Genomic DNA, 18,756 nt, shown 5'->3' with positions numbered 1-18,756 from the left:
TAAATCTGGTAAAAATAATTTCATCGTACATTTCCAAAGGGTGAAACTATGGTATTTAAATTATACATCAATAAATTTCTTAAAAAAAAATACAAAAAGAATGTAACAAGAACAAGCAGAAAATTAAACGCTAGCATGCATTACTCATTTCTTAATCCCCTAAAGGGACTTTCACTCCATTTTTTCATGGCTTCCATCTCACAGAACCTGACTCCCTTTACCAGTCATTACCTGAAACTCAAATTCTGACTAAAATTATTTCATTTATAATGTGTACTACTAGATTCAAAGTTCTTTTTTCAAGAAATGTGATACTAGGTGTTGGCTTTTCACAGTTTCAGTTTTTAAGAGTTGTTTTGTTTTAAATGTAAATACCTAAAATCCAGTAAGTTGCTACCAAACTCTAATAATTCCTTCTGTTCGTTCTCTGCTTTTCAGTCTCAGTTTAGGACCCTTTTTTCCGAGACGGAGTCTCACTCTGCTGCCGAGGCTGGAGTGCAGTGGCACAGTGTCAGCTCGCTGCAACCTCTGTCTCCTGGGTTCATGCAATTCTCCTGCCTCAGCCTCCCAAGAAGCTGGGATTACAGGTGCCCACCACCACACCCGGCTAGTTTTTATATTTTTAGTAGAGACCATGTTGGCCAGGCTGGTCTCCAACTCCTGACCTCAGGTGACCCACCCGCCTCAGCCTCCCACAGGGCTGGGATTACAGGCATGAGCCATTGCGCACGGCCAGTTTTGGACCCATTTTAAGGATACTTCCTTATCCGATGCCGAGGGTGGCCCCAGGAAGCAGGCAGGGCAGGCATTCATCCCCGACTTGACAGCCATGGCACCAAGAATGGAGGTTCACCGGCTGGACATGGTGAGCGGGCGCCAGAGCCAGGCTGCCCTCTCTGCCCCACACAGCGCAAGCCAAAGACACTTCCCACTTCGGTATGTCTCTTTTTTGGCACTTAATTAAGTCTTCATGAGAAGAACAGGATGTGACAGCCCCCGGATGACAGGAGGAAGTCACTGCAGGGACGAGCAGAGAGGGATGCCGTCCGCTCCAAGCCAGCCCTGTGACCTCAGCTGTGACACGTTCCTTTCTTCTGGCTTAACCTTTGGGCTAACTTTGTCTGCGGGGAAAAGAGACTTCCAGTAAAGAACAAAAAGCCAGCCTGGAACGGTAGCTTATACCTGTAATCCCAGCACTTTGGGAGGCCAAGGCAGGTGGATCACTTGAGGCCAGGTGTTCAAGACCAGCCTGGCCAACATCACAAGACCGCATCTCTACTAAAAGTTAAAAAAAAAAAAAAAATAGCCAAGCATGGTGGCGCACACCTATAGTCCCAGTGACTCGGGAGGCTGAGGTGGGAGAATTGCTTGAGCCTGGGAGGCAGAGGCTGCAGGGAGCCAAGATCGCACCACTGCACTCCAGCCTCGGCAACAGAGCAAGACACCGTCTCAAACAAAAGCCAAACAAGAGTGAAGAGCCATGACTGCCGGCCACTGGTCAGCAGGATTGGATAGCAGCAAAAATAACTAATTGTTATTGAGCACCCACTGCTGTGCACCTGGCCCTGGATTAAGTGCTCTGCACACACCATCTGCACCTTTCACGGCGACTGCATGAGGTAGAACGATGATAACCCATGGTGCAGAGGAGGAAACAGTCTCAGCAACACCGAGTAATTGTCCCTGTGTCAGAAAACAAAGGACACGCACACCCAGGATGCAGAGCAGTATTTTCTTACTCCAGAGCACCTCCTCTCTCCTCGCGGGGCCTTGTTTGCTCGTCTGTAAAATCAGAAAACTGCACTCCATACCTCCAGGAGCCCTCAGCTCTGGAGGAGGCCCGTGGACATCATGAAATCGAGTCCTAGCACCTAACACACAAATGAGTAAATGACAAGGCAGACAGCTACGGCCCTCTCAGGACAGCCAGGCTCATCGTGGTCTCACTGGCACCCCGGCACCCGCGCTAAGTTCGCTCCGCCCGCTGCCACCATCAACACCTTTCTCCCCTCCCTCGTCACACACACCGGCTTGCAAGTGATCCACACGAGCATCTCTGTGGCCCACAGTGAGTGCTTAGGACATGCGGATGCAGCTGTCCCTGCTCGGAAATCCACCCTCTTCCACCAGCTCAGGGGCCCCACACACCATGTGGGAGGAGAAACCGTCACTTGCCATTTAAAAAATGGAAAAGCTGATGATTGGCCTCTAGGACGTGGAATAAAGCTTTTTCAACTGCATGGCTCTAGAAGAAGATAAGTTCATTACTTCAGATATAATGATGGACATTCCGAAATTTCTATGCTTAAGAAACAGAATTTTCAGCTATTAGAAATTTAAAAAATTCTGATAAATGGGCCTAAAGAGTAAAAATAATAAAAAGTCTTAAAAGATGCCTTAAAACAGGGGTCCCCAAGCCCCCTAACCCCGCCACGGACTAGCACCAGGGCCGCACAGTGCGAGGTGAGCCGGGCAAGTCAGCATGACCACCTGGGCTCTGCCTCCCGTCAGGTCAGCGGCAGCATCAGATTCTCATAGGAGCGTGACCCTTACTCTGAACTGCACATGCGAGGGATCTATGCTGCACACTCCCTATGAGAATCTAACTAATGCCCGATGATCTGAGGTGGGACAGTTTCATCCCAAAATGATGTCCCACCCCACGGTCCATGTAAAAATTGTCTTCCATGAAACTGGTCCCTGATGCCAAAAAGGCTAGGGACCACTGACTTAAAGGACTGTATAAAGGTTCTCTTCCTGCCCATGCTCTGGGAAATACAACACACCTCTTCCTACACCCAAACCGCTTCCCAGGCACAGAACGCACCACCTAGCTTCCCAGGCACCGCCTCACAGACCAGCCACCATTCCACCACCACACTCCTCTCCAGTCGAGCACACGCTCTGTGCCTCCAATTTATTTGGCAGGAGTCCGGCTGTGAGCTCCTGTGAGCGTGGTGTGCCTCTCTTGGTTTCTTCGGTGCTCTGCAGGGCAAGCAATACCTGCTGAGCGAAGGAGGAGCAGAAAACGCATGAACAGGGCCTGCAAAACAGCAGGCCAGCATCGCTTCTTGGGAGAAGAAAGGAAAGATTTTGGGGGTGGCCCCCAAGGAAATTATCTAGGGGATCTCTGATCTTCATGCATCGCCCCTCCATGGTCACACAGGTTTACAGCTAGCCATCATGTAAATTCCAGATGGGTGGGATACTGAGCAGACAGAAAGACAAAACTTCTTTTGGTTACCATTTGCATGGAAATGGTAACAGAGACAGCAGGGATAGCTAAAGTTATATCAGACAAAATAGACTTTACATCAAAAACTGTCTCTAGAGACAAAGAAGGCCATTACCCTCCCTCTTCCACTGATAAAAGGGTCCATTCAACAGGGATCTATCACAGTTATAAGTAAGTACACACCCAAAACCAGAGCACCTAACTATACTAGCAGTATTAACAGAGCGAAAGGGAGAAACTGACAGCAATGCAACATAATAGGGGACTTCAATGTCCCATTTAAGATAATGGATAGAATGTCCCATTTAAGATAATGGACAGAACATCCAGACAGGAAACAGCAGACCTGAACAGCGCTGTATGCCAAGTGGACCTAACAGAGATAGACCGAACTTTCCACCCAAAAGCGAAAAACAGACATTCTTCTCTAGCATACACAAAAAATTCTTCAGGATATGTCACATATTAGGTCACAAACAAGTCTTAACAAATTTTATTTCTTTTAAAAAAAAATTTTGTCTTAGAGACAGTCTCCCTCTGTCACCCAGGCTGGAGTGCAGTGGTCCAATCAAAGCTCCCTGCAGCCTTGAACTCCTGGACTTAAGCAATCCCCCTGCCCCAGCCTCCTGGATAACTAGGACTACAAGTGTGCACCACCACATCCAGCTAATTTTTTTTTTATTTTTATTTTTTTGCAGAGATGGAAGTCTTGCTATGTTGCCCAAGCTGGTCTTGAACTTCTGGTCTCAAGTGATCCTCCTGCCTCAACCTCCTAAAGCACTAAGATTATAAGCATGAGCCACTATGCTTGAACTTAACAAATTTTAGAAGATGTAAATAATATCAAGTATATTTTCCAAACACGATGGTATAAAACTAGAAATTCATAACAGAAGGAAAACAGGGAAATTGATAAATATGTAAAAATTAAACAACACTTTTTTTTTTTTGAGATGGAGTCTTGCTCTGTCACCCAGGCTGGAGTGCAGCAGCGCAATCTCGGCTCACTGCAGCCTCTGCCTCCCAAGTTCAAGCAATTCTCCTGCCTCAGCCTGCCGAGTAGCTGGGACTACAGGCAAGCACCACCACACCTGACTAATTTTTGTATTTTTAGTAGAGACGGGGTTTCACCCTGTTGGCCAGGATGGTCTTGAAGTCCTGACCTCGTGATCCGCCCACCTCGGCCTCCCGAAGCGCTGGGATTACAGGTGTGAGCCGTCTCACCCAGCCGCAACACGCTCTTGAACAACCAATGTGTCATAAAAGAAATAAAATGGAAATCAGAAAGTATCTTGAGACAGACAAAAATGCAAACACAACATACCAAAATTTATGGGACACAGCAAAAGCAGTTTTAAGAGGGAAGTTTCTAGTGACAAATACCTACCTCAAAATCATTAGCCTGATTGGATCACACTACAGTGTAAACATGAATTGAAACCACATTGTGCCCCATACATACATACAATGATTATTTGTTAATTAAAAATAAAATAAAACTTTAAAAAAGAAGAAAGAGCTCAAATAAACAACCTAACTTTATACCTCAAGGAAATAGAAGAGCCAGCTAAGCCCAAAGTTGACAGAAGGAAAAAAATATGGCAGAAAGAAATGAAACAGAGAGTAGAAAGACAGCTGAAGAGATCAACAAAACTAAAAGTCGGTTTTGAAAAGATGAACAAAATTAATGGAACTTTATCTAGACCTACCAAGAATAAAAAGAGAGAGGACTCACATAAATAAAATTATAAATGAAAAAGAAGACATTACAACTGATATCATAAGAGGCTACTGCGAACAATTACATGCCTACAAATTGATAGCCTAGAAGAAGCTGGTAAATTCCTAGAAACATACAACCTACCAAGACTGAATCAAGAAAAAACAGAAAATCTGAACAGAGCAATAAGAAGACAGACAATTGAAGCACTAATCAAAAATCTTCCAACTAAGAAAGTCTCAGGACCAATGGCTTCACATGTAAATTCTACCAAACATTTGAAGAATGCCAATCCTGGAACTTTTGCAAAACTTCAAACTTTTGCAAAAAATGAACTTGTTTTATAAAGCCAGTGTTACCCTTCATACCAAAGCCAGATAAGGACACTACAAAAAAAAAAAAAAAGAAAGAAAGAAACAAAGGAAAGAGGAAAGAGTAAAGAGAGAAAGAGAGAAAGAAAGGAAGAAAGAGAAAAAGAAAAAGGAAGGAAAGGAAAAGGAAAGAAAGAAAGAACTAATTTCAGGCCAATATCCCTGATGAACATAGATGCAAAAATGCTCAACAAAATACTAGCAAACTGAATTCAGCAGCACATCGAAAGGATCATATACCATAATTAAGTAGAAATTATTCCTGAATCCAAGGACAGGTTCAACATACACAAATCAATAAATGTGATACACTGCCTTAACAGAATGAAGGATAAAAATCATAGGATCATCTCAATGAATGCAGAAAAGGCATTTGAGAAAATTCAACATCCTTTCATAATTAAAAGCTCTCAACAAATAAGGTATAGAAAAAGTGTACCACAACATAATAAAGACCATATATAATAAGGCCCACAGCTAACATTATACTCTATAATGAAAAGCTGAAAGCTTTTCTTCTAAGATCAGGAACAAGACAAGGACACTCACTCTCACCACTTCTATTCAACATAGTACCAGAAGTACTAGAGAGAGCAATTAGACAACAACAACAACCAAAAACATTAAAAATGTCCACATTGGAAAGGATGAAGTTAAACTCTATTTGTTTGCAGATGATGTGATCTCATATATAGAAAACCCTAAAGACTCTACCAAAACTCTGCTAACACTAATAAACAAATTCAGTAAATTCGTAGGATACAAAATCAGAACACATACAAAACAGTTTTATTTCAATATGCTAACAATGTACTATCCGAAAAAGAAAGAAAATAATCCCATCTATAATAGCATCAAAAAGAATAAAATAGGAATAAATTTAACCAAAGAGGTTTCAAGATCTGTACACTGAAGACAGTAAGATATGAATGAAGAAATCAAAGAAGATACAACTAAATGGAAAGATATCCCATGTTCATGGTTGGGAAGAATTAATATTGCTAAAGTGTCCATAACTACCCAAAGCAGTCTACAGATTCAATGCAATCCCTATCAAAATTCCAATGGCATTCTTCATAGAAATAGAAAAAAAAAATTCCAACTGCATTCTTCATAGAAATAGAAAAAAAATTCTAATTTATATGGAACCACAGAAGACCCTACATAGCCAAATCAACATTGAGTAAGAAGGAAAAAGCTGGAGGCATGACACTTCCTGATGTCAAACTATATTACACATCTATAGCAATCAAAACAGTATGACTGGCATAAAAACAGATATATAGACCAATAGAACAGAAGACTCAAGAGCCCAGAAATAAACCCATGCATGTTACAGTCAACTAATATTGAATAAGAATGCCAAGAACACACAGTGGGGAAAGGAGAGTCTCTTCAGTAAGTGGTGTTGGGGAAGCTGGATAACCACGCACGAAAAAATGAAAGTGGACTCCATCCTACACCATATACAGAAACTGATTTGAAATTGGTGGGATTGTAAACTAGTTCAACCATGATGGAAAACAGTATGGCGATTCCTCAAGGATCTAGAACTAGATGTACCATATGACCCAGCCATCCCATTACTGGGTATATACCCAAAGGATTATAAATCATGCTACTATAAAGACACATGCACACGTATGTTTATTGCAGCACTATTCACAATAGCAAAGACTTGGAATCAACCTAAATGTCCATCAGTGACAGATTGGATTAAGAAAATGTGGCACATATACACCATGGAATACTATGCAGCCATCAAAAAGGATGAGTTTGTGTCCTTTGTAGGGACATGGATGCAGCTGGAAACCATCATTCTTAGCAAACTATCACAAGAACAGAAAACCAAACACCGCATGTTCTCACTCATAGGTGGGAACTGAACAATGAGATCACTTGGACTCAGGAAGGGGAACATCACACACCGGGGCCTATCATGGGGAGGGGGGAGGGGGGAGGGATTGCATTGGGAGTTATACCTGATGTAAATGACGAGTTGATGGGTGCAGCACACCAACATGGCACAAGTATACATATGTAACAAACCTGCACGTTATGCACATGCACCCTACAACTTAAAGTATAATAATAATAATAAATAAATTTAAAAAATTAAAAAAAAAAAGGTAATCTGGAAAAAAAAAAAGAAATTGATTAAAGACTTAAATGTAAGACTTGAAACTGTAAAACATCTGGAAGAAAACACAGGGAAAAGCTCCTTGATGCTGGTCTTGACAATGATTTTTTGGATAAGACACCAAAAGCACAGGTAACAAAAGCAAACAATAAACAAGTGGAACCATATCAAATTAAAAAGCTTCCGCACAGCAAAGGAAACAAACAACAAAATGAAGACAGACTCAAAATACTCGCAAACCATATACCTGATAAGGGGTTAATATCGAACACGTGTAAGGATCTCATACAAATCAAGAGCAAAAACATTAATAACCTGACCAAAAAATGGACAAATGATCCGAATAGACATTTTCCCAAAGAAGCCATGCAAATGTCTCCAAAGTTCACGAAAAGGTGCTTAGCATCATTAATCATCAAATGCACGTCAGAAATACAATGAGATACGGCCTCACACCTGTTGGAATGGCTGCTATAAAAAAGACAACGGATAACAAGTGTTGACGAGGATGTGAGAAAAGGGAACCGCAGCATGCTGTGGGGTGCAAATTAGTACAGCCACGTGGAAAGCAATATGGAACTTGCTCAAAACTTAAAAACAGATCTACCATATGACGGAGAAAATCCCACTTCTGGGTCTATATTCGAAGGAAATGGAAGCAGAATCTCAAGCAGATATCTGGGCGGCCACGTTCATTGCAACCTTATCCACAGTAGCCAAGATATAGAAACAACCTAAGTGTCCACAATGGACGAAATGAATAAAGAAAACACGTTTCATATACATACATACACACACACAAATGGAATATTATTCACCCTTAAAAAGGAAGGAAATCTGCCAATTTGGCACGACATGGACGAACCTGAATGCTAAGTGAAGTAAGTGACACAGAAGGACAAATACTGCATGATCTCACTTACATGAGGCCAAAGGGAGCTCTAGGGGCCAGGGGTGGAGGGAGAGGAGGGTGTGGGAGATGAGGAGCTGACCCTCAGAGCTAGGCACTGGGGCAATGTGGTCAGGGAGTGGTTTGGACTTAATTCTACATTTCTCATTTAAAACATAACCAACTACGTGCCAAAAAAACACATTTTTCTTTCTTTGTGTGCCTGTGAAGGAGAAAAGAAATAAAGAACAAGGAGGAAGGGTGAAGGAAAAATGTTGCAGAGTAACTTCCAAACCATTTGGACATAGGAAGGAATAGATGAAGGCACCCAAGCCACAGGACGGCTGCCTGAACTCACAGCACTGCCCTAGGGAGCTGCAGCCCCAGGATGTGGTGCTGGAGAACAGCCTGCACCTCGCTGATGCCCGGAGGCCACGCACAGCCCTGACAAATGCCCAGCCGGGCACAGCTGCAGAGGAGCCATGCAGGCCCCTGGTTCTCTGCAGCATCGGCTCTGCCGACGGATTCCAGCCAGGTGACCTGGAGCCTGGAGAGTCCCAGAGCTGCCGGGCCCACGGCACTCTGCACCAGAAGTACAACAGAGTGGGCTGAGAACACCAAAATGTTCAAGTAGGTCACTGACACGGCAAATACTGGCTAACAGAAATTGGTTCAGACTCGGGACCCTCCAGAAGCAAAAAGTTAAAATATATGGCAAGAGTTTCAAGGTTGGGCAGGAGGCACCAAAAAAGCTGACACAAGAGGCCAGAAAAATGGCAACTAGGCTTTCACAGTAGCAAAACATGAAGTACGGGTGTCCCCTGCGATACCAAGGAAGTTAGAAAATACACCTAACCAACTTGGATCTCTGGAACATAAGGGAGTCGAGCTGAGGCTGGAACAGGGGAAGCTAAGAGGTGTGCGGCAGATGCCCCACTATGGGGCTGCAGGGCGTGGTAGGACCCCATGGGGCCTCCCTGCAGGGCCTGCTCCACCTCCCTCCTTTCTCTGCGGTGGAGGTGGGCTGTTGTGAGTGCCCTGCCTCACTGTGGTCTGTGGGGTGCATGAGGGCAGAGAATGCCCACTCGGAGGCTGTGGCTGCTGGTCCTCATCCCACCACCAGCTCCTGCATTGGCGGCAGGAGCCCTTAACAGCATGAAAGCTTTTGGGGAGGAGATTGTGTACCTGGGGTGAGGAGTAAACCTGTGCCTGCTGAGTGGTCCAGGAGAGCCGGGTTCCTGTGTTCTCAGTCATTTTCTGCAGGCTGATGGGGTGGGCTCGAGGCCACGTGGGAGCCTCACAGGGCTGCGTCTGTCCCTGCCGCTGAGGCCTGCTTTCCTCTGCTCTTACATGGATGTGATGAGTTCCTGGCCCCTTGTTCTTGTTGATATTTTGTCATTATTGTGTGTTAGCTGATGTGTTCCCTTTGCCAGGCCCCTCGGACACCATGTGACCCAAGGAGAAGGTACACACTTCAAATTCAAATATTTTCTTTTTAGGTATTGCCCACAAATACTGAGTCGGTTTTCTAGCTTGTATTTTGCAGAACAATAGATCTCAGAGCTCGAAGGCACCACAGGAAATCAGTGGAGCAGTCCCCAAAACCTCCTGGCTATGATTCCAGTTCTGAAGTGGTGACGCCCAGCTGTGGGCTGTGGGCTGTGGGCTGTGGGCTGTGGGCCTGCGCCTGCGGGTCAGCCACGCACCAACTGTGCTTCTTCCCCACCTGATCCTGCCTGGCCTGGAAAGAGCTGGCATTTCTCCCCCAAATCAGGACAACTGTATCCCTGAATTTCCAGTACTCAGTTCCTAAGATACAAATGCCTGTTGCATATGGAAAAGCTTTCTGCTCAGAAGCTACAGAAGCTTAGCTCCGCAGGACCGCCTGTGAGCCGCCAACTCCGCTGGCTTCGGAGAGTCACAGCGGCCAGCACCTCCCGGCTTAAAGAGTGGGGATGTTCCAAAAGCTGCTTTCGCCTGACTATATCCCTAAATACACAAGATCGAATCGGCGCTGTCCCTGCCCCGGCTCAGACGAGAGACGGCTCCGGAAGCCGGCGGGCCCCACCCGGGACGCCAGTCCCTGCCCCACACGCGCTGCCGCGTTCGTCTCCCACGACAAGCCAGGAGATGTCACTCTGTTTTGTGGACGAGGGGAGTAAAACGTGGAGAAACCACAACCCAGAGTCGGAAACCTGCATTCTGGCTGCTGCACGCCGCGTGCGGGGAGCGGCGGGAACGCGGGGCCCTCCGTGGTGCAGCGCACGAGCGGAGCGCAGGGCAGTGTCCCCCCCCCGAGCCCAGGGCAGTGTCCCCCCCCCCCCCGAGCCCAGGGCAGTGTCCCCCCCGAGTGCAGGGCAGTGTCCCCCCCAAGCGCAGGGCAGTGTGCCCTCCCCCGAGCCCAGGGCAATGTCCCCCCCGAGCGCAGGGCAGTGCCCCCCCCCGAGTGCAGGGCAGTGTGTCCCCGAGCGCAGGGCAGTGTGTCCCCCCCCGAGCGCAGGGCGGTGTGTCCCCGAGCGCAGGGCGGTGTGTCCCCGAGCGCAGGGCAGTGTGCCCCCCCCCCCCCGAGCCCAGGGTAGTGTGTCCCCGAGCCCAGGGCGGTGTGTTCCCCCCGAGCGCAGGGCAGTGTGTCCCCCCCGAGCGCAGGGCGGTGTGTCCCCGAGCGCAGGGCGGTGTGTCCCCGAGCCCAGGGCGGTGTGTCCCCGAGCGCAGGGCGGTGTGTCCCCCCCGAGCGCAGGGCGGTGTGTCCCCGAGCGCAGGGCAGTGTGCCCCCCCTCCCCGAGCCCAGGGCAGTGTGTCCCCGAGCACAGGGCAGTGTGTCCCCCGAGCGCAGGGCGGTGTGTCCCCCCCGAGCGCAGGGCGGTGTGTCCCCGAGCGCAGGGCAGTGTGCCCCCCCTCCCCGAGCCCAGGGCAGTGTGTCCCCGAGCACAGGGCAGTGTGTCCCCCGAGCGCAGGGCGGTGTGTCCCCCCCGAGCACAGGGCGGTGTGTCCCCGAGCGCAGGGCGGTGTGTCCCCGAGCGCAGGGCGGTGTGTCCCCGAGCGCAGGGCGGTGTGTCCCCGAGGGCAGGGCGGTGTGTCCCCCCCCCCCAGCCCAGGGCAGTGTGTCCCCGAGCGCAGGGCGGTGTGTCCCCGAGCGCAGGGCCGTATGTCCCCGAGCGCAGGGCGGTGTGTCCCCGAGCGCAGGGCGGTGTCGCCCCCGAGCGCAGGGCAGTGTGCCCCCCCCCCCCGAGCCCAGGGCAGTGTGTCCCCGAGTGCAGGGCGGTGTGTCCCCAAGCGCAAGGCAATGTGCCCCCCCGAGCGCTGAGCCCGAGGTGTGCCAGTGACTCGGCCCTCGGGGGTTCTTAGAAACGGGATCTCAGAGTTGGCGGAGGTCCGGAGACAGAGGTCTGTGAGCGTGTTGGTTCCACCCCGCCCGGCCTGCTCGCGGCCTCCATCTGGGCGCTCCGAAGGCCCAGGGCCACCCGCGAACCCGCCCGCGCCGCCAGCTCCCTCCACCGCGTCCGACGCCGCCCCAAGCGGGGAAAGGTGACCTCAGAGTGACGCGAAACCGAGGGTCTCAGCCTGTCCCTCCCCGGCTCTGCTGGTGGCCACGTAGCGCCCGCGCAGAGACACCGTCCAGCCGCCGCCACCCAGGCCCTGGGCCCCGCGGGTCCGCAAGACACCCTGCTCTTCCTTCCCGTGGGTCTCTCTGCGCGTCACTGATCCTTCCATTTACCAAAGGAGCCCAAGGAAGAACATCAGTCCATCGCCTCCTGTTTTCAACATGAAAAAGCAGCCTGCGCCATCGAACGACCTGTGCAAACCAGACAGCAGAAACTGCGGGCCCTGGGGTGGGGGCATCCCCTGCGGCTCCGCCCCCTCTCAGCCCCCAGCTGGGTGCCCTGCGGCGGCTGTCCCCGTACCCGTCCCCGTCCCCGTGGTGTAGGAGCCAGTCCCCAAGCGAGAGAGAGAAGAGGGTGTGCTGCGTTGTCCCCGGGGCACTCTGCCTGCCACCCAGCTCCTGAGAGCACTGGCTCTGGAAACCACCTCTCCAACCAGAGTGTGGGCAACAGGCGGAGGCCCTGATTTGGAAGCTGGGCTGCAGGGGAGGCTGTGGGGGCGCCAGCGGGGCACCCAGACCGTCTGGCACATACCCACACACACACAGGCAGTCACAACCCCCTCACCTCACATACATGGTCTCACACTCACCCTCCCTCACGCCACACACTAACAGTCTCACACTCACACACTAACTGGTACACACAGACACAACCATGCAGTCACACACTGTGACACCCAGAAAGATGGTCTGACACATACCCTCACATGCCCACACTAACAGTCTCGCATGCTGACTAACTTGCACACACACACAGACACAACAGTCACACTCTCCACATGCTGTCACACACAGACACATGGTCTCATGCACACACACCCTCACTGTGACACACAGCCTCATATGCACTTAAACAGTAATACACACACTCATGTACTAACACACCCACAGTCACACACGTGCACCCCAATGTCCTTCTACTTGATCCTGCGCCCTCACGGCCGCCCGATTTTTGATGACAGACAAGGCCATGAGGGATCATCAGACTGTGGGGGAGGAAGCCCCTCCATCCCTTGAGCCCCAGATTTCTTCCTGTATATAAAAGGAAGTCACCACACCTCACAACATGACTGTGATGGAAACTGTGCAGGCCTCACCTCGCACTGCCCCTGTGAGCCGGACCAAGGTGTCAGGGCGTCCAGGAGGCAGGCAAGCTCCGGAGGCTCCTCTCACACTGCCTGCAGCTCAGTTCAGCTCAGCTCAGCTCAGCTCAGCCCGCCAGTCCTGGGCACCCCCACTTCCCCTCCTCAGGACGAGGCTGATTCCACAGAAAGGGCTGGGGGGTGTCCTGAACCTAGGTTCAAGCCTGCCTTCACCGCCTCCCGAGCCCCCGTCTCCCCAACCCTGCGTCTCCCCAAGCTCACGTCTCCATTGGCAAAACAGAGCACAACACCTCCGTCAGAGACCTTCTGCATGAGTTTCCCAGGCTGCTGTCACCAAACCCACCCTCCTGCGGTCCTGCAGGTAAGACGTTCAGCGGGTGCACTACATTCTATATCGAGGCCTTGCAGGAACGCATTCCTTTGCAGGCTCTAGGGGAGAATCCATCCCTCACTTTCCCCTAACACTCAAATTCCACGAACAGGACCCCTCTCTTCATCTATCCTTCACTTTCCCCTAACACTCAAATTCCACCAACAGGACCCCTCATCTATCCTTCACTTTCCCTAACACCCAAATTCCACGAACAGGACCCCTCTCTTCATCTATCCCTCACTTTCCCCTAACACCCAAATTCCACGAACAGGACCCCTCTCTTCATCTATCCCTCACTTTCCCCTAACACCCAAATTCCATGAACAGGACCCCTCTCTTCCAGCTTCAAAGCCATCAATGGTGAATCAAGCCCTCACGTCACAGTTCTGTGACCCTTTATTCCATAGTCACATCCCTCTCTGGCCACAGCTGGGAGGGCTCTCCATTTGTAAAGACGCACTGAGCTCACCCAGATAATCTACATCACAAGGTCGTTGGCACAATCGCTCTGCGAGGCCCCTTTTGCCATGTGAGGTCTCAAATGCAAATGGTCTGGTGGGTGGGTTAGGATGTGGACATCTCGGGGGAAGCGGTCATTAATCAGCCTACTGCACCTTTTCAGAATCAGCATAGACGGTAGGAGCATGACAGGCATCTGTTCACCTTGCACAGCCTGCTGGGCACTGGCTACAGGTAATTCCCATCTCCTTGAGAAGCGCCACACCCTGGTGAGAAATGTGGACTCCAAAGGCAGCCACTGGCCAGCTGGGAGACTTTGGGCAAGTAGTCTGACTTCTCTGTGCTTGGTGTCCTCATCTATAAAATGGAGGTGGTGATAAAGTCGGCCTCATGGGGATGTGGGGTGTCTATTAACACAGAGAGAATTCCCAGAACAGGGCTGGCCCCTCCGCACACGTTAGCTCCTGTGGTTATCACCATGATCATTTTCTTTGAAGTCGGAGCCCTCAAGACTCACTGTGGCCCTCCTCCCTGCACTGGCTTCCTTTTGCCCCACCACCCCCCACCTCTCACTGGACCTGGCTTTGAACAACAGCACGCACTGGCTCACTGCATGTGCAGGAACAGCCAAGGGCAGGCAAAACTGAGCCATCCAGGAGATGAGGTTGGAAAGGGTCCACCTCCTTCAAGCAGTCTGCAAAATTCTTGCCATTTTTCTAGGGAATGATGTGGCTACCCATTTTAAGAAACCTGAAATGCTGGAATGTGAACTTGCCAGGAAAAAACGTGAGTAGCATGGCCCATGGCCAGATGACCTATGTCCCATCCCGACTCCTTCAACCGCAAAAGTGTCTTTGCAATTCAGTTTATGTGTTAAGCAGAGAGAGTGTATTACATAATCCACCAGTTTTCCTACAGTTCTGAAGGAGTCCTTTTCAAGGAAGAAGAGGTATCTCTGGAACAAGGTAATGAAGCAAGTCTGCCAGAGCTACAGGATGCAATATGTTCCATGAATCAGCAGTAAGAAGAGGCTTGCAGACAAAAAGAAATGAACGAGGGGGCAGAGCCATTGGCTACAGATTTAAATTGCATCTCTGCAGAGCATCATGAGAACAGAAATCAGGAAAACCTAACTTGGAGGTTTGCAGTGTTATGGTATGTGCATTGGGTTTTGAAATGCAGCCTCTTCCCTCTCCAAATATGCTTCCCATTTCTGTAAATTAAAATGGAGACTCCCTGGAAGATGGAAGCTGTTCCCTATTCACCTCTCTTGAATTTAATTTCACAGTTAATTTTTAAACCAAACACTACACAAACTCTTAAATTAAATATGAAAGGAACAAAGCAGTGAAACGCGATGTTACACAAAGGCTGCTACAATTATATAAAGTGGGTGAAGGGAAAGAAAGGGCCTGCTTGTCTCCAGCAGAAAGGAGCAGTGGTGGCAATCCTTCTGAAAACATAATACCAGGGTTGGATGAAAGACACATGGAGAAAATGCATTGTCTCATTTATGTTTTGAAGTATTATTCATTAAGACTGTGTCAGAACTATTTTAATATAATTTTATATAGTATAAGGGCATAGAAGCCTTAGCTCTGATAATGGAATTTTTAGAATGCTGCATTGGGAAATCTCCCAGAGCCCTATTATAGACGCAAAGTGCAAGAGTTAGGAGGATTGCTCCAACTGTGTTTCCGGGACTTTCAACGAGAACTACTTTACAAGGACGGGCGGGCGCGGTGGCTATGCCTGTAATCCCAGCACTTTGGGAGGCCGAGGCAGGCAGATCACGAGGTCAGGAGTTTGAGACCAGCATGGCCAGCATGGTGAAATCCCATCTCTACTAAAGATACAAAAAATTAGCCGGGGGTGGTGGCGTCCACCTGTGATCCCAGATACTTGGGGAGCTGAGGCAGGAGAACTGCTTGAACCTGGGAGGCGGAGGTTGCAGTGAGCCAAGACTGTACTACTGCACTCCAGCCTGGGTGAGATTCCATCTCAAAAAGAAAAAAGAAAGAAAGAAAAAAAAGAAAGAAAAAGGAACTACCACACAAGGATGAAAGATACATCCCCAAATCCTCAGGCAAGGAAGTGTCAATCAGGATGATTATCTGTAGGACCAGAAGCATAAATAACCCAAGGTATTTCCTGAAATAATTTCATCCCATCAAGCTATTAAAAGATCTAAGGGAACCCTGGCTGATCCTTTGTTCCCGTTCAGTCACTCGTGGGTCATTAGGCACAAAGTCAGGGGTGGAAAGTGCTCCCTATGCAGGAGCCACGTTAGACCAGACCCCGGGACCTCAGCACCTGTCTCAAGTATCTGAAGATGCTCTGGAAACATCTGTTCAATATTTATTGAGCACTTCTTCTAGGCCAGGCAGTGTCCAAGGCACTGGGAATCAACACTGCACAAAAGCAACCAACAACAGACACAGTGAGATGGAGCCCCCACGACAAAGCACGTACAAAGTAAAGTAGAGGTTCCTCTTCAAAGACTGTCCTCCCCATCTAATTAGAAATAAATAGTAACTTCTCTTAGAAGCAAAATGTATTCAGAGACCTGTGCTAACATTCTTAAATATCTGCTAGCCGTAATAAAGAAATCAATGTACTTTATGTTCTTAGCTGTCACAATTTAGCATCAATATTTGTCCTGGCATGCTTAAACTAGTCCAACCAAGCATGAGCTCACAGCCTGTTCCTCTTCCTTATTTAAAGGTGTTTGTTTTTACCTTTCTCAGCATTTGACAAGTTACTTCCTCCTTCCTTTGTTCTCCTCTGCCTTTGCCTCTTTTAAAAAGTTCTAAGTTGCTAGCCAATCAAGACAAATAAAAAAATGTGAGGTCCCGTTTCAGCCAATGGAAAGCGCACACAGCAGTAAGGTGGCTGTGTCAGGTTGTAAATGACCCTGTCTCCTTTGTTTGGTGCACTCTCGTGGCAGAACTACCGGTGAGCGTGCCCTTCCTGCAGAAAGTATAAAAATAGCCTTGCTGAGGGAATTACATTTATGTTCAAGTGCTATTTCTTTACGGCACCGAAAAACAAACATTTCAAACAGAGCGATGAGAAGGGATCAGGGAGGAAGCCATAGCCTGAGGCCACAGCGTCCGCCTCTGGGGAGCGGCTGGCAGCAGCCGATTGGAAGGACAGGCAGGGGCACCTGCAAGCCACCCCAAGACTCCCCTGAGAGGAGCAGGGTGCAGACGGCAGTGGCACAGCCTAAGCATGCCTGCCTGCAGAATCTAGAGACCTCCGGTTCTGAGGAAGCAGCCTTGCCTAAAACAAGACAACTTCTGAGTCCTTGCCCGAGGCAAATTCTACCCCTAGAGTAGATTCTAGGAACGATGCAATGTTGGCTTCACTGCGGGAGAGCCCACAGGGCTGGCGATTGCATCCAGCCCTCCCTTCATCATGTGGGCCTTCCCCCAGGGAGTGCTGGACACAGAAGTCACAGAAACACAAGGTAGAACATCCTATTCCTTTAGCACCCCTGCAGCCTTTTCTACCTTCCACATCAAGTTACAGACACAACAAAAGGACAGTGCTGGGGTTTCACAAGTTGTTGCTTAGACTACCTATATAAAATTTATATTTGCAAGTTATACTACTATTATAAGAAAGGAAAATCATATTACTTTAAGTCCACAGAATATTTATCAAGATAGACCATAAACCTGGGTCATTAAGAAAAAAGTCAACAATGCCCAGACACAGTGGCTTACATCTGTAATCCCAGCACTTTGGGAGACCGAGGCAGGCAGATCACTTGAGGCTAGAAGTTCGAGACCAGCTTGGTCAACATGGCAAAAGCCCGTCTCTACTAAAAATACAAAAAGTAGCCAGGCGTGGTAGTGTGTGCCTGTGGTCTCGGCTACTTGGGAGGCTGAGGCATGGGAATCACTTGAACCCACACTGCAGAGGTTGCAGCGAGCTGAGATTGTGCCACTGCACTCCAGCCTGGGCAACAGAGTGAGATTCTGTCTCACACACACATACACACACACACATATATATAAAGTCAACAAATTTAAAGAATTAAATATAGTGTAAGTTCTGTAACTATAAGTAAATCAAACTATAATTTAGTAATAGAAAGACAACAGGAAAATCTATAATATCTAGAATTTAAACAACACACATCTAAATAATCTATGGGTCAAAGTGAAAGTCTCAGGGAAATTTAAGAATTAGAGAGAACTAACTGAAACTAAAAACACAACAGATCAAAATCTGTAAGATGCAGCTAAAGCAGTGCTGACAGGGAAAATTATAGTAACAAATGCTCATATTAGAAAAGAAAGATTTGTTCCAGGTACGCAAGTCTAGTCTAATTTTCTAAAATAAATCAACGTAATTCACCATATCAAGCAGCTAATGAAAAAGCCATATGAGCACATCAACTGACACAGAAAAGATGCTGACAAAACTCAACACCCGATTATGGTTTTAAAAAGAGAGACAGAAAGAAAGGAAAAAACACAACAGAAAAAAACCCTCTTAGTACATTAGGAAAAGAAAAGAATTTCCTCAGTCTCATGAAGAGCATCTACAAAAAACTAATAATATCATACTACATAGTGAAAGATTGAATGTTTTCCCTTTAAGATTGAGAACAATGCCAATCTTACCATTCTCATACTCGCCACTGCAATAAGGCAAGAAAAAGAAATTAAAGACATACAGATTGGAAAAGAAGAAATAAAACTGTCCTCATTGCAAATGACATGATTGTCTACATAGGAAATCTCAATAATTTTATTTTTAAAAAACTCTGAGAAGTAATAGATAAATTCAATAAAATAACAAGGTACAAGATTAACACACAGAAAAATGCATTTATATGTACTGACAATAGATAA

At 48.0% G+C, this 18,756-nt stretch overlaps 1 protein-coding gene across 2 annotated transcripts in view; it reads right to left on the bottom strand.

Annotated features, from left to right (window-relative positions):
• The window catches only part of OCA2 (OCA2 melanosomal transmembrane protein), a 333,377-nt gene that overhangs the window by 240,363 nt on the left and 74,258 nt on the right, over positions 1-18,756 (bottom strand). The gene's annotated exons all lie outside the window — the stretch shown is intronic.

Source organism: Macaca thibetana, chromosome 7 (assembly GCF_024542745.1).
Source record: "Macaca thibetana thibetana isolate TM-01 chromosome 7, ASM2454274v1, whole genome shotgun sequence".
NCBI classification, from domain to species: domain Eukaryota; kingdom Metazoa; phylum Chordata; class Mammalia; order Primates; family Cercopithecidae; genus Macaca; species Macaca thibetana.
The sequence above is the reverse complement of the archived record's forward strand: the minus strand, read 5'-3'. Positions and strand labels throughout refer to the sequence as shown.